Here is a 15,996-nt window from a genome sequence, read left to right as displayed (position 1 = left end):
AATGGTTGTTTAGTGTCAATGAGCACCCTACGTGAACATATTTGGTTGTTTCGATTTTTCCCATTAGCCATCTCCACCGTGAAGGCTTCGTTTAGCTTCTGGGGTTGTTTTTTTAGTAAGTGTTTGAATTTGTCACTAACGAAGCTTCGCTCAGCTCCACTATCGAATAAGATGCAAGCGAAAGTGTTGTTAAATGGGAACGTACTAGTAACAACCGTCGGGTCTTGGACTGCTTCGCCTTGACCCAAGGTCAGTACCCCTCGTGATCCTCCTGCTCCTTGATTGTTAGCCTTGGGGTAATTGCGCCTGAAGTGACCGGTTCCTCCACACCCATAGCAGGTGTGACTGGCCCCAGCATTTGTCACACCCCCAAACCGGAACGGCGGAAATGTTCGGGGGTGGTTGACGTCATGCGTAGTATCACAACAGTTGTATCATAGCAAGCATAGTAACACAACCAAACATTGAATACATATATGAAAAAGGTTTATATTGTCTTAATACATAGTTTTGTTCATATCAAAAGTAAAATGGAAAGACGTGACTCTAACGTGCCGACTTCTGCAAAATCCTGGAAGTACCTATTGTAACATCCGGATTTCCATGTATGCTATAAAGTTCATTTATCTTGAGTTTTATGGAGGAAATCGGTGAGTAGACGCTCAGACTCGCCGAGTAGGAGCGCGCATTTCTGTCTGATTTAATGAAGGACTCGACGAGTCGATGCGTGGACTCGGCGAGTCCGCGCTGTTAACTGAAACCCTAATTCTCGGGGCATGTGCCCTATTTAAAGGCCTTTATGACCTCCATTTGCGGCCAATGCACCCCTGAGAAACCCTAGAGAGCAGAGAGAAAGCTTGTAGTGCAAGAGGAGGGCTAATTCATCATTCTAAGTGTGATTTTGCAAGAAAGAAGGAAGGAGGAGAAACAAGGAAGATTGAGGAGCTCAGATCTATCACCCATTTGATCAGAAGAGGCTGCTAAAGGTACTAATCTGTGCTCAATCTCGTGTATTTGGTGATCTACTTGAATCTAGGGTTTTCTTATGCCTTCTTTGGCTTGGATTCGAAGTATGTGAGGTCCCAAGGTGGAGGTCTTCTTAGATCTGGACCTTAAGAGGTCCAGAGAATCCTATCTACCTTGCTTTTTGCTACTCCATTAGAGATATGACCCTAGGTTGCCATTCTAGAGGTTATTTCACCCAAAGGAGCTTATTGGGCATTGCATGAGTGTAAAGGTCGGAACTTTACGTGATTATAGTGGTTGGGAAGGCCAGATCTATAGGTTAGAGAAGTAGATCTGACCTCAGAAGGTCATTTCAGTGTTGCCATGGATGCAACTCGCCGAGTCCATAATGGGACTCGACGAGTCGAGTCGGGATTGCCCCGGGATTCATGACAGGTGTAACCCGTCGAGTGGGACGATGACTCGACGAGCCAAGAGAGGCTAGAAGGATTCAGAGAACCCGCATGGACTCGCCGAGTCGCCCTTGTGCACTTGACGAGTTGGGTCAAAGTTTGACCATTGACTTTAGGGTTCTGGTCAAGACTGATTCAAGAGAGTTCAGAGAGGGGTAGAATGGCCTTCTACCCAATCTGTAGAGATGAGATTATGAGAGAATATTGATCGGGAATGTTATTTGAATAATAGGAGGAGGCTAGGTCGGGACGTTGAGCACGAGAGTTTATCCGACTTTATTGAGGTGAGTCTTCTCACTATACTATACCTGGAAGGGTACCTATGTGTGACCGGAAGGTCTTATATGCTATGAGATGTATGTGCTATATGCGGTGATGTGATATGTATGTGCTATGTATGTTATGTATGGTATGGACCGGAAGGTCAAGATGATATGGACCGGAAGGTCAAGATGACATGGACCGGAAGGTCAAGAGATTATGGACCGGAAGGTCTACCGGGATTCGGGACGGAAGTCCCCTGAGACACATGGATCGGAAGATCCTACAGAGTTATGGCCTGGAAAGGCGTATGTGTTGTATGTGGTATCTTGGGGAACTCACTAAGCATTTATGCTTATAGTTGTTATGTTATGTGTTTCAGGTACTAGCGAGGATCGCGGGAAGGCGCCGGCATAATCCGTACACACTCATAGAGATTATGTTTTGAGATTCTGGGTTTAGTTTGTTATTATGTCAGTGGATACAGTTTGCTTGATATTGTTTTGATGAATAAAAGTATGTTTTAAAAATGAAAAATTGTTTTGGAAATTTACGTTGTTACACCTGTCTACTAATTCCCTGAGAATACAATCAGTTTTGAAAGAATATCAGCATAAAGCTGGTGAGTTCATAAGCATTTAGTTTTGGTGGAAAATGTTCTTTGATCCTTTTGAAAAGTGTTCCTCAAGAAATTCCTATATTTTCTTATGAAAAGCATGTTTGAAAACCCATTCCTTCCATGACTTCCAGATTCATACAAGATATGTACAATCCAAGGTGTCATGGAATGAATATGAATATCCGTTGATTACTTGTTAAACAATCCGTTTATGAAAAGCCGAGTTATCCCGAGAAAATCCTATATTTTCCCTAAAAGTTGATGGTTGGTTATCCGTTCTAAACTGAGGTGTACAAGTATCTACCATACTTATATTGATAAACGTAGTTTTCTTTTAAAAACCATGGTTACTTCCAGTGAGGTATATTAGCCCTATTACATAATAAAACTAATAAAAGAAAACGTGATGAACTAAATCCTGAAGGTACTATTAATACCCTCCAGAACTAAATCGGTTATTACTTTGAGGTTAGTTCACTTGATCCATTATTACAAAAGTAAATCTATGCTATCTACATTGTGAGTTTCATGACCATAACTGACTGGATATGACACGTAACGGGGCCGGTATCCTTTATGACTTTGTCACCCGTAGACCTGCCGGTCCGACTGTAGCTAGCAGCAAGGTGCGGGATTGTCAGTCCCGTATAAATCTATACACAACAGTTACGCTCTCCCTACAAGAGATTCTGGTCACAAGTGCTAGTCCTACAGTCTGATTCTGTGGGAGTGTTACCAAGGACGTGTCTCCAACTTAGACTAACAAATTTACAAGTAATAATATAGAAAATCCTTTTGTGATTAACATGAATCCTTTATAAAACGATACATTTTACTATATGATTCATAAGTTCATTGCTCTAGTTTTGAAAACTGTTTCTACGAGTTGATTTCTTAATCGTTTGGTAAAACTGTTTTCTGTGTTAAAAGCATACTGAAAATATAATTATCTTAAACAAAATAATATAATTTGAGCACAAGTTTCCTTATACTTTTGCTTGTATTCCCCCCCTAAAAACATGAAAAACTCGGAAAAGCGTAGGGGTATGAACTCACCTCGGGTAAGTGGTTTGATTGAAGGATCGATACGGAAAGCTGGATGTTCAAGTGAAGCCTTGAACACGATTTGATCCTAATTAACATGTAATGACACATAAAGGAGTCAAATGAAGGTATTTCCCTACTAGATGTGATGGAGAACCACTCTAAGAACTTGGGACTACTTGCACTAAGTGCTAGGACCTTAAAGGATTGCATGAGGGAGGTGTTTGGCCACCTTAAAGGTGTGTGCGGCCATGGGTGTGCGGACCAAGGGGTGTGCGGCCATACCCTCATAATGGAAGGTGCCTTTGAGGTGTTTTCAAGTTCCATACTTGCATCCATGAAGTGCTCTAGGTCCATACTTAGTTGTAGTACAAGTTAAGGGTCTTAGAAATAGGTTTGTGGTCCTAGGGTGTGTGTGTGGTCGCACACACATGAATGTGCTACCTCACACATGAGTGTGCTTCCGCATAAGTGTGTGTGCGGCCGTGCACAGGCGTGTGCGGTCGTCCACCCTACATGCTTGTGTCCAAAACGCCAATTCTAAGGTGCAGCAAGGCTATGGTCATGTCTAACTCGAAGATGGAAGTCCAACTCTCACTTTGGAGGGTCTTTTAGGAGTGTGAGGCCACCTTATGTGGGTGTGCGGCCACACTCCTTCAAAGAGATGAAGAACATGACGGGACTCAATGATTCAAGGCTTAGATTAAGTGGTTCTTCAAGCACAACAAGCTAAGGGATGGATTACTCACGTGTTTGAAGCCTTGGGAGGGTTTGTGGTTGAAGAAGCTTGAGAGAAGTGGTGTTGTGTGCTGCCAAGCTGTTAAAGGAATGAATGGAAAGGGGTCTACCCTTTATATAGGGGTGGGTGTGCTGCCTAGAAGCGAGTGTGCGGCCAAGAGGTGAGTGTGCGGCCACACACCCATGTGTACGGCCGTACACTCCCCCTAAGGGTGTGTACGGCCGTACACTCCCCCTAAGGGTGTGTATGGCCCGGTTTTGTCACCCTACGGCTTCCTTACTCATTCCTAACCTCAACCTTGGTTGTACTCAAGCTTAGAACGCTTAAATGAATCCTTAATTAGTGCTAGGAGTTATCAGAAATGAGTTTAACATGGATTTACTGACTAGATGTACCAGGTGAAAGTTTCGGGTTGTCACAGCATTGGTGTTGTTGTTACGTTGTTGCGATTGTTGTTGTTGTTGTTTGGCTGCTGATTCCATTGTGGATAAGTTCTACAGTATCTGGAGGTGTGACCCTTTCAGTTGCATCTATTACAACACGGCTTCTGGCAGGCTCCCTTATGATGGAAATTGCACTTGTTGCTTCGAGGACAACAACAACATGTGGTTTCTTCGAGGACCCTTGAGTTGGCTGTCCCTTTCTCTTACTCTCAGACTTTCGCTTCCTGCTCTTAAGCTTGGGTTTTGGAGCGCCTTGATGAGTTGTCACTCGTTGGTTTCCGTGCTCGTTTCTTCGGATGAAGTTGCCGACGCTATTTCCACCTCTGTTGGTGTTGTTTGCATTGAGCTGTGCCATAGCAGCGGTTACGGCAGCTGTTACAGCAACTTGGAATGTAGCAGAGTCCATCTGTAGGAATGGTGTCTCACGGGTGTGCTTGTTATTTTTGTGGGATGACATTTTCTGCTGCATGATGATAAGCAAGATCGTAAGTAACGATCGTCATTCCTGGTTGTATTCTATATATTTCACGTTTTGTCGTATGATTCACATTGTTTCCACCTACATCCCTATGATGTATTTATGGTAGTAGGTAATCGTAGTTTTTGCACGAATATTAAGTCTGTCCTTAGAGTTTATAGATTATTTTGGTTTCGAGATCCTTGAGTAACTAGCGGTTTCGAGGGTTCGGTTGTGCATATAAATGAATTCATGCAATAACATGAAATAAAGAAAGCACATAATTGTTTCATTGGTTAATACCATCTTAGTACACGAAAGAGAGTCATAACGGATAGTAGTGGGGGAAAAAAGCTGATCCTAATCGTCGCAGAAAGTGTCTGGTGGTGGTGTTGATGAAGTGGATGTGCCCCGAAGACGAGCTACTTGTCGCTCGGTATCTCGTAGTCGTACCTCCCAAACTAACTGTCTTGCTTGGGAGTCCCCGATCACTCCCTGTGTTTGTCTCTCAGCTCTTTCCATAGTAGTCCGCATTTGGTCCATTTGATTGGGGGTGTCCTGAGCTCGGTTGCCAATGTCTCGGGTGCGCCAGACCATGACTGGGAGGGCCCGGTCAGCTGGTCCTCTATGATTAAGATCTAAAAGACCTCGGTTCATACCATAGGGCGGTCGTATCCCCTGCTGGTGACTCCATCTCCTAACATCGTGTGCCCATGGGGGCGTGGGGCCATCGGGGCCCTTACGATAAGCCGATACTCTGGCCATGTATGGAAGATTGATGACCTTGGACTCTGCATCCGAGTCATCATCATCATTTCCCTCGAGCTCTTCCTCTTCGAGGTTCACTACTGGCTCGGCGGGTTCATCTGCAAGTTCTACTTCATGTTCCTCCTCTGGTTCTTTCTCTGAGTCTCCTTCTGGGTCTTCGTCTGGATCAAGCCACCCTGCATTCCCCTTATTATGGAGGTAGGGTTCTCCTGGCTAATGATACCCGGCCATAGCGTCTGTACGAAGTGTATGAATACTAGAAACAAATAGCACACCAAATATTCCTATAGTATTTTAATTTTGTTTAGGTTTGGTTCTATAAGAACCTTGGAAAATTAGATTGTAAGTTTTTGATTCATTGACCATCACGATTACTCTCGAACACATGATGGTCGTATTTTGAATGAATATAGTTGATCAGGCTACATTCATTCCCAAGACGACTACATAACTGCCCGGGTGTAATCGCGATGTTCAAATCCTACAAAGAATTTTACTGTTCTTGTTGTGTTATTACTCTAAAATGCACACATAGGTATGTATTTTAATTATTATGTTTAGAGTAGTTTAGTCCCATTGTATTTATAGTTGCATATCCTGTATGATTAGATATGCTAGTTCACTATAAACAATGCTCTGATACCAATCTGTCACACCCCCGAACCAGACGGCAGAAACGTCCGGGGGCTTGTGCGTGACTTCATCTTGAAATATCATCGCAATGAATATAAATGAAACATAACATCATCATCACCATGCATAATATAATACAACTGCCATTGTTTACATCAAGTACAATCTTTTAAATTACATGATCAAAACATTCAGTGTATGATGTTTAACAGTACACAAAATAAAATCTCATATTCTTGTTGATTCTTTCGCTTAACGAGTCCATGAGAATACAAGTTATTTTGAAAACGTCAACATATATAATGTTGGTGAGTTCATAAGCATGTTTGAATGAAAAGTTTTGCATGATTCCTAAAACACCAGAAAATCCGATATTTTCTGTAAAATAGTTTGAAAGTAATGTGTCGAAATCAAGTATTAATGCATGTGTGTTTGCTGCTTTTGGAATGTATAGATAAACAAAAATGTAATCCACATAAAAATCCTGTATTTTCTGTTGTAATTAGAAGGTAATGTATAAATGTATTTATCCCAGAAAATCCGATATTTTCTTCTTATAAAAGTATCGTAATAAAAAAAATCTCAAGACCGAGTATCGATGTATGTATGTTGTTAGTATCGTCTAGATTTGTATAAATATACCGAAATCTTCGATGAAGTTAGTCTCTAAGTGAGCCGTTACAACCATGCTTGATAATGACTAATTCGCCTGTCTTGGCGTTTTCAGGCCCCAGTTTTGATGTAGGTAAGGTTTGTCGCCCAAGACTGGCCTAGTGTAGCTGTAGCGAACAGCTAAGGCGTGGGGGGTCATCCCGTATAGATCTATACACAAACTCCCGCTCTCCCTCCAGGAAACTATGGTTATAACTACAGGCTACGATCATACACTCAAAGGTGTCAACCGACAAATCTAACTAGATTCTCAACTTGTTCACGAGAAATGTATTTCACCAAGTATAATGTTTACGTGTATATTTTAAGTTTTCAAATCCAAAAGTATGTATATGAATATATGAAGTTCAATAAATATGTAGAGGTATAGCTAAGATCCACTAAGCATGTGATTTTCAGTCCAAGCCCCAATTAGCATGTAAATGGACCACTAAGGCCCAATACACATGTAAAAGGGTAGTTTAGGCCCAATAGGCACGTAAATGGACCACTAAGGCCCAATAAACATGTGATCCATAGTTCAGGCCCAAATTAACATGTGAATGGGCCGCAAGGCCCAAAAAACATGTCATGGAAAATATTAGGCCCAATATACACTTAAATGGGCCCTTAAGGCCCATTAGCCATGTAACGAGAGTATTAGGCCCAACAAACATTGTTATCTATGTATTTTGTCCATTCGTTATTATTTCGTTGCTTATTTTAGCTCGAGGTTTACGAAGACTACAAAAATATCTAATTTTTGTAATAGTGACACTTTTGGCCCTTTAGACCGAAAATATACATTTTAGTCACATTTTTGGAGAATTTGACACTTTAGTTCCCTTAAGACTAAAAGTCTTCAATTTATGGGCTTAATTCAAATGTATGACCATTTGTGGCCCATTTTGGTTAAAATTCTACTTTCGGCCCAAAATTCATAAATATTTACAATTTCGGCCCAACTAAATATAATTTAACATTTTTGACCCAAATACATCTAAATGAATATTTTTGGCCCAAATATATAAATTTTGCTGTTTTCGACCCATTTCTATAAAAATTACATTTTCAGCCCATTTTTCATAAAAATGACAATTTCGGCCCAATTTTATAAAAATAACATTTTTGGTCCAATTTCTATTAAAGTGTCATTTTCAGCCTTTATTTCTGTTCATTTCCAGTTTTGGCTCAAGTTTTGATTAAATAACATATTAACCCCTAAAAAGTCACATTTTTCACATTTTGGGCCCAAAAACCGTAAGGCCCAACATTTAAGCCCATTATGGTAAATTTTACACCTTTGGTCCTTTAAAAATTGTGATTATCATAAGAACTCAATTTTTTATGCAAATATGACCTTTTTATCCTTATAAAAACCGAAATGTCATATTTTTCCCAAACATTTCTTTATTTGTCAAAATGATCCTTATACAAGATTTTGGTTTTGTTTTTCACATCTTAAGCATATAAAACACTTTTATCTTTATAGTATGTTGACTGGTATGTTTTAGTTTATGAAGAGATCTTGGCCTTTAGCAAGCTTTCTTGAGTGATTTTCGAACTTAAGAAGTTTCTAAGAGTATGATCACAAACAATTGTTTAGAAGGAGTGTTCTAACGTAAACATGAAGTTGTAGAACTTGGATATATAAGGACTTACCAAGGATTGATGATTTAAATGAAAATCTCTTGAAGACACACACCAAAACTCGAAAGCTTGGAGGAAAAGAAGAGTGTTCTTGAGAGGATTCTTGAGAGAATTTTGAAAAGAAATGAAGGTGGTGGGGTGTTGGTATTGACCAAGAGTAATAAGGAGAGGAGAGAAGAAAGATTTTTGAATGGTGGTTGATAAAATTCTTGTATACATGTGATTATCTAGATGTATGTTAGATAATTATATGTTGTCATGATATTAATCTATCCTTCTTTCATCTCTTTCTTCTTTTTTTTACACATTTATGTATATATATTTTTCTATTGGGCCGATATATGGGCTAGAGAGATGAGAAATAAGTAATTTGGGCCCAACCTTGGCCTTGTTCGAATTTTAAGAGACCTAATAATATTTTTCGGCCCATTGGGCTCTTAAGGTGGTTCACAGCCCATTATGGTATAAAGAAAGGGGTTTATGGTCTATTAGGGCTAATTAATTCATTTATGGCCCAATAAGGCCCATTAGGGTTAGAATGAATCACTTTACGCCCAAATGGTCCAAAATGTTAAGTTTTATGAATGTGGGTCCATTTAGAGCCCAATTGGGGTTCCCAGGCCCAAAGTAGTCAAGTGGGAGGTTTATTGGTCCATTAGGCCCAATAAGAGAATCCTAGTTTATATTAAACTGGAACCGGAATTTCTAAGGTTTTCAGCCCTTAGTTGAACATATGAGATGTATTTGAATAAGCATAGGGTATGATATTCGCTTAGAGTACAAGTTATTACACTAGGCGAATGATTACATGAGAGTAGAATTTCCTAGCAAAAATGCTAGTTATGACACGCAATCTGTAAAGTTGTCACACATTAGTCTGTATAGGTAACGTCTCCAATGTTTCAAGGTAAAACTACAACTCTCAACTTAAGGTCATGGGTAGTGTAATTGTTCTCATGCACTTTGAGTTATAAGGAAGCATAGGAAATAACCTGCTCACTTTTTTATAAACATACACCTTTTATCCTTGATGTGATGTGTCATGGTAAACAACAAAGTCCTCTATTCCTAAAGGAAGAGGTAGGATTGGTGCATTTTCGCAACATTTTTTCAACTTCTAGAATGCAGCTTTATTTGTAAAATATTCGAAGTGGGTCCCTTCATTGTTAAACACATACTTTGGAAAATATACTTCTCTAATATACAACTCACACATGTAGAATTTAATATACAAGTTTAGTAATTCAAGGACTAGAAATAAGCGTTGGTTATGTCCCTCCTTGGTTCATGCGTATATCAATACGTCATTGACAAATATGATCAGGAATTCGTCCAAGAATGGTTTGTAATCATGATTAAGAAGCTTCATGAATACTATTCGAGCATTGTTCATTTTGAAATGCAAGACTAGGAACTCGTAATGACCACATCGAGTCATAAATGCGATCTTCAGCACATCTCTTTTCAACATCATGATTTGATGCTATCCTGATCTTAGATCTATCATAGAGTAATATATGGATCCTTATAACTGATTGAACATGCCATCGATTCTTAGGAGTGGGTAACAACTCTTGCACTTTAATTTATTCTTCTTCCGATAACCGATACACATTCAAAAGGATTCGTCCTTTTTCTTGACAAGCAAAACAGGTGCTCTCTAAGGCAAGAAATTTTTTCTGATAAAGCCTTTGTCAAGAAGTTCTTTTAGCTTGCTAAATAGTTCTCGTATCTCTGATGGGGTCCACTAAAAAGGAGACTTTACTACTAGTGCTACTATTGGGAAGAAGTTGATTCGCAACTCGACTTGTCGAACTTGTGGTATTTTAGGTAGATCTTTAGGAAGTACATTAGGATAGGTTACATACCTAAGGTATGTCTTTAATCTCCATGCTCGTTTTATCTACCATATGTGCCAAGAGAGTGTAATGCTTGTTGTGTAGGTACTTCTGAGCCTTTGTGTAAGAGATGAGTTTGAGGTTTAATTCTGAACTATACTCGTAAGGGATCAGGGTTCCTTTAGTACTCTGGGGGGGGTCATACAACGTTTTCCTAACACAATAGCTTGGCGTGAAACAGAGAAAACCAATTCATATCGATAATGACATTGATACATCCAAAAGTCATAGACATAATATTGTCATAAAATGTGTTTTTTTATATGTTAAATCACAATTTATTAGAGTTTCATAAGTAGATTTCTTACGGTTCACTAGTCGTTTCTACTTTACAGGTTTCCTCAAGTCTACTGGATTTTCGATTTACTATATGTCTCAGTTAAGGGTTCATAAAACTCTTATTCATATCTGAATCAAAAATTACTTCCACACATAAGTTGTTAATGAGAAACATACAAATTGCTACTGATGATCCCCATATTTAATTTCTTCCTGCACTCATAATTGCTCTGACTCGAGCTTTACTTATTGGGTCTTTAGCTTTGGGCAATCTCTCTTGAAATACCCGACTTCACTACACCTATAACAAGTTTTTTCCTCCACCAATGCTTGATCATGCATTCGTACTCTGGTTTTCGTTGTTGTTTGTGTTGGGGTCCTACAAAAGTTTCCATTATTCCCCTTTTGTTGCATCTACTAGAGAATTAACATTCACCTATGTGATGGAGGTTGCATTGGTTGCACAGCGGTTGCTTCCTGACATATTTGTTTGATAGTCCTTGTTGGTATGCCCTTTCTTATTACAATAGTGATAGTGTAGCTCTCCGCATTCACCCAAATGGTGATAGTTGCATTGGTCACATTTGGAGAGATTTCCAAAGTACTATTTTTGTGTAGTGGTTGATGCAGTATAATCTTTATTGGTAGTTTAATTTCATTTTCTGAGAGGATTTGCTTGACTTTCCCATGGAACTACCATCCTATTTTTTATCCTCTGCTCTTGATAGACTAACTGGTATGTTAAGCTGGTGGCTAATTTCATGGCATGGTCATAGGTGTTGGTTTGAAAGATGTAACCATCTCTTATATTGGTAGGGTCAGACCTCTTATTTACCTATCGACCTTTTTGTTTTCTGGGGTTACAAAACTCCGGCATAGGATTGTGAGATCATCAAATTGGGATGTGTAGGGTAAGACCTTGGTTCATTTAATGGTTAATCTCTATAGTTCTTGCTCTATTTTTTGTATTTCATCTTAGCGAAGTATTTTTATGTGAGCATTAACTTTAGTTCTTCCCAACTTATGGCATTGTCAGAGTCAATGCCCATGGTTTTTGTATAGTCATTCCACTAGGTTAAAGGATACGTCTATAAAGGTGCACGTAGCATTTTATGCACAGGCACTGATGAGGAATATCGATTCCATCTTTTCAATCCCTAAGAGTTAACCATATACTCGATTTCCGTAAAAGGATCTGGGTTTGTAGTTTAAGGATTCTTCGTTTATGCATACCCCTAGGACGCCACTGTTACTTCCATGGATAATACTTCCAATTCTATTTTGCTGAGGGGTGTTGTTCCTATTGGCTTCATAGTTGGCGAAAGTGTTAGTCTGATGCTGTGTAATTATTGTCTCGATTGTAATGGTGTCTATTGATGGTGTTGGTGTTAGATGTTCACTTGTTGATCTCTTAGGAGACCTCGTTTTGTCCTATTATACATGGGGTTGGAAAGAGTATAAGTCACGTAAAAATAACGTTGTAAGTAAAAGTGATAATACTACAATTATTGATAGCATCAAATAAATTTGAAACCGTGATTCGTAATGGTTCACAAGTGTGCATAATCTGTAACGTATTCATAAGTATCTAATATGAACACATGTAGTGTATTATATCTGACTAAACTTCAGACATGATTGATGTTTATCAGTGTTAGGATTTTATGAGGAACTGAAGTAAATATCTATGAAATATTTATATGGTGTTCTTAAAACGTTGGCGTTGGCATCTTAAGAAAGTAAAATATCACTGCTCGAATGTATTAAAGAATAACACAGGAAAGTAGGGTCGAATCCTCAAGGACAGAGCCTAAAAGACAATGTCTCTTTGTGTAAGGCACATACTAGTCATAAAACACTAAATATTAAAAGGGGGAATTTGATTATTAACTAGCGAAGAATCCCCGCTTTGCGGGGATGTATTTGCCAAAGAAATGGACAAAACAGAAAGATTTTATTGAGTTACAAACAACTGATTAAAAAAGCCATTTTTTAATATTATAATGACAAAAAAGATAACTTGAATTCATGCATGCCCATCTGCCTTTGTAATCAAATCCTTGATTCATTGAAGCAGCAACCAAATGAAAGCTAAAAGAAGTCAACAGTTGGAAAAATAGAAAAGGACGTTACTATTCTTTCACATTAACCAAAACCATGTTAATTCTAAAATTAGATAAGAATTTTCAAGCTATAAAAGGTGGGTCCCACAACCTAAGTATCGTACCAAGCTTTTATCCTTTCTTCATCCATGGTTCAACCCTCCAGTCGACGACATCTTGTTGGTCCCATGTTCGATAGCAGGCATGGAATTACATATATAAGCCACTCCATCTTGCTCTGAATTTGACATATGTTTACTTTTTCTTCTTTCATTTTTTTGATTTCTAGATCAGTCTGCAAAAAAATTGACACACATGAATAAAAAAGTTAACTAAATAGTAAAAGAGTTTCTGCTTTCTTTCAACAGGTAAATGGTAAAACATAGTTGAAGCTTTTATAAAAATGAAATAAAAAACAAAACTGAATATAATATTTAATCACATATCTCAATATGAAATGCCAAAACATACTGTAACACTCGCAGATTCGTGCTAGTCAATTTAGAGACAATAACCGTTATAAATGACTTTTTGATAGAAGAATATTTAGGATAAATAATTTTAACCAAGTTATAGTATATATCGCAAGGGTTCCGTACATATAAAGAGTTCCAAAATCCGAATTATAACGAAAAAGTTATGGCTCGTCGATGTTTTAGGGCTAAACCGGCACGACACCACATAACGTAAAAAGTGAATCTTTGATAAATTACTTATTAGCCTTAGGGATCTAAACAAAAGTTGTAGTATACATTAAACCGAGAGCGTGCATAAACAGAATGCCTAAATCTGACTTCGTATGAGGAAGTTTTGATTTTTCTAAGATTTAGCATAGCAGTGTACAGCCCAGAATTTGAATTTTAGATCGATCAATTTTTAGCCGACACAACCTAAATGAGAATTGAAGATCTCGTTAATAGGAGTTCAACTATAAAAAGAAAGTAGAAAACGGAGTCTGTATGTAAAAGTTATGAATTCTACACGGTCGTTAACAGTGTTATCTTCTCATACTGTTAAATTTAAAATCGGTTGAGAGTTAACCGCTGGGGTCAAAAGGAACGCTTTAGAGTATGTCGCCACCTACGTGTGGATATAAAGAACTTCGAAAACGGAGCTCGTATCCGAAAGTTACTGAATTTATAAAACGGAAGGGTGCTGTGGGGAAGGGGGTGACGTGGCTTAATCTGGACCATTGCTTCCTCCCCAATCCTTACCACAAGATGGTGTGTCACACCCCCAAACCTGAACGGCGGAAACATTCGGGTGCGGAGGACGTCATGTATAGTATCACAACAATTGCATAATAGTAATCAAAGTAACAACAACCATGCATTTATAAAATATAAGTGTTTACATATATGTTCAAAACATTGTGTTTTACCACCAAAATGTATAAAATATAGTTAAAAGACATGAGTCTATAATACTCCGTCTTCTCAAAAGCTCGTGGTTGTACCTATTTTACCGGTTTCCTGAGAATACAAGTTATTTGAGAAAAAGTGTCAACATTTAAGTTGGTGAGTTCATAAGCATTTATATGAAAATATATGCCATTCTACGAGATGAAATCATGTTTGTTTCCAGAAAATCCGATATTTTCTATAAAACTGAGTTGTAAGCTGTTTGTTTGTAAGTAATCGTATCTATCCCGTAAAATCCTATATTTTCCTTAAAGCTGATTTGTAAACTTGTTTTTATATTCCAATAATGAAAAGTATAAGTATAAATGTCATACTTAATTTCATAACCTGTAGTTTTATTTGAAAATAAAACCATTTGATCTCCTCCTCCTCCAAATTTTGTCGAATCATATTTTTAGAATTTGCTTTTCTTGTTGGGCCTTGAAGATCCATCAAACTTTCTTTTCTCACCAACCTCAGTTCTCTCCAGACCCTCTCCCTTATTTGGGTCTCCACATTTTTAGCAGCCTAGATCGTGGCTTTCAAGGTCATTGTTTGCTTGACCATTGGACCAAAGTCCGCTGGTAATCCGTGGGCAAACTTTTTGACCTTGGAGAGTTCAGTTGGAACTAGGTAAGGAACAAGCTTCATATTCTCTGTAAAACTTGCAGCATATTCGGTGACGCTCATTCTTCCCTTCTTCAGATTCTGAAATTCATTGTTGATTTCCAAAAGATCCTGATCAGAGTAGTACAGCATCTTCAGCTACATATGGAAATCTTACCAAGACTTCTTGCTAGCGTCTCCCTTGGGCATCATATGAGCTAGTAGTTTCCACCAGCTCGGTACTCCATATTTTAACAGGGGAACGGCGAGAGCGCTCTTTTGTCTGTTGCTACAGTCGCAACTCTCAAACAATGTCTCCATCTCGGAGATCCATTCCATAACTTCCACCGGTGTTGGGCTTCCAGAAAGACACGGTGGTTTAGATGCCATGAAATCCTTGTATTTGCATCCTCGTCCATCATTTCCTCCATCTTGGTTATTCCTCTTAACTACTGGCGGTTCAGCTTGACCAACGGTGCTACTGTAATTTCCTTCTTCCGACTGACCCTCATTCAGTTCAGGCTGTTCAACAGGCACAGTAGGTTCATCCCTATTCTTATGCAACATTTGCCTCATCTCTTCCCTTTGTTCGGCCATCATAGCCCTAATCATGGCTTGTACTCCTACCATCGTGATTGGCACATGTGCAGTTGCTACTTCCGGTGCACGATAAATCACTTGGGGTTGAGGCTGCTGATTGCCATTAGTATTTCCATTGACGTTTCCAAATCCACTTCGGGTTCTTGCCATGTCGATCTATACACCAAATCAGACGTTCGGTGTGTAGTGACGAGAATTAAGATAGGAAAACTTTATTTATGATAGACTTATAAATCTCTTTATCACTCTGAAAAGTTACATGCTAGTTCTAATTTCGTAATTAAACGGTTAGAATCCTGAGCACATCAAATTTCCAGATCTGGTCGGCAACAGACCATAGATGCAATCAAATAATAGCATATAAGGCATCTTTATAGCTATAGCATAAATCATTTAGCACATAATAGCAATTTAGGCATCTTTCCTAA

Source organism: Lactuca virosa, chromosome 5 (genome assembly GCF_052849685.1).
Source record: "Lactuca virosa cultivar CGN04683 chromosome 5, Lactuca_virosa_CGN04683_v6, whole genome shotgun sequence".
Classification (NCBI taxonomy): Eukaryota; Viridiplantae; Streptophyta; class Magnoliopsida; order Asterales; family Asteraceae; genus Lactuca; species Lactuca virosa.
Note: the sequence above shows the minus strand (reverse complement) of the source record.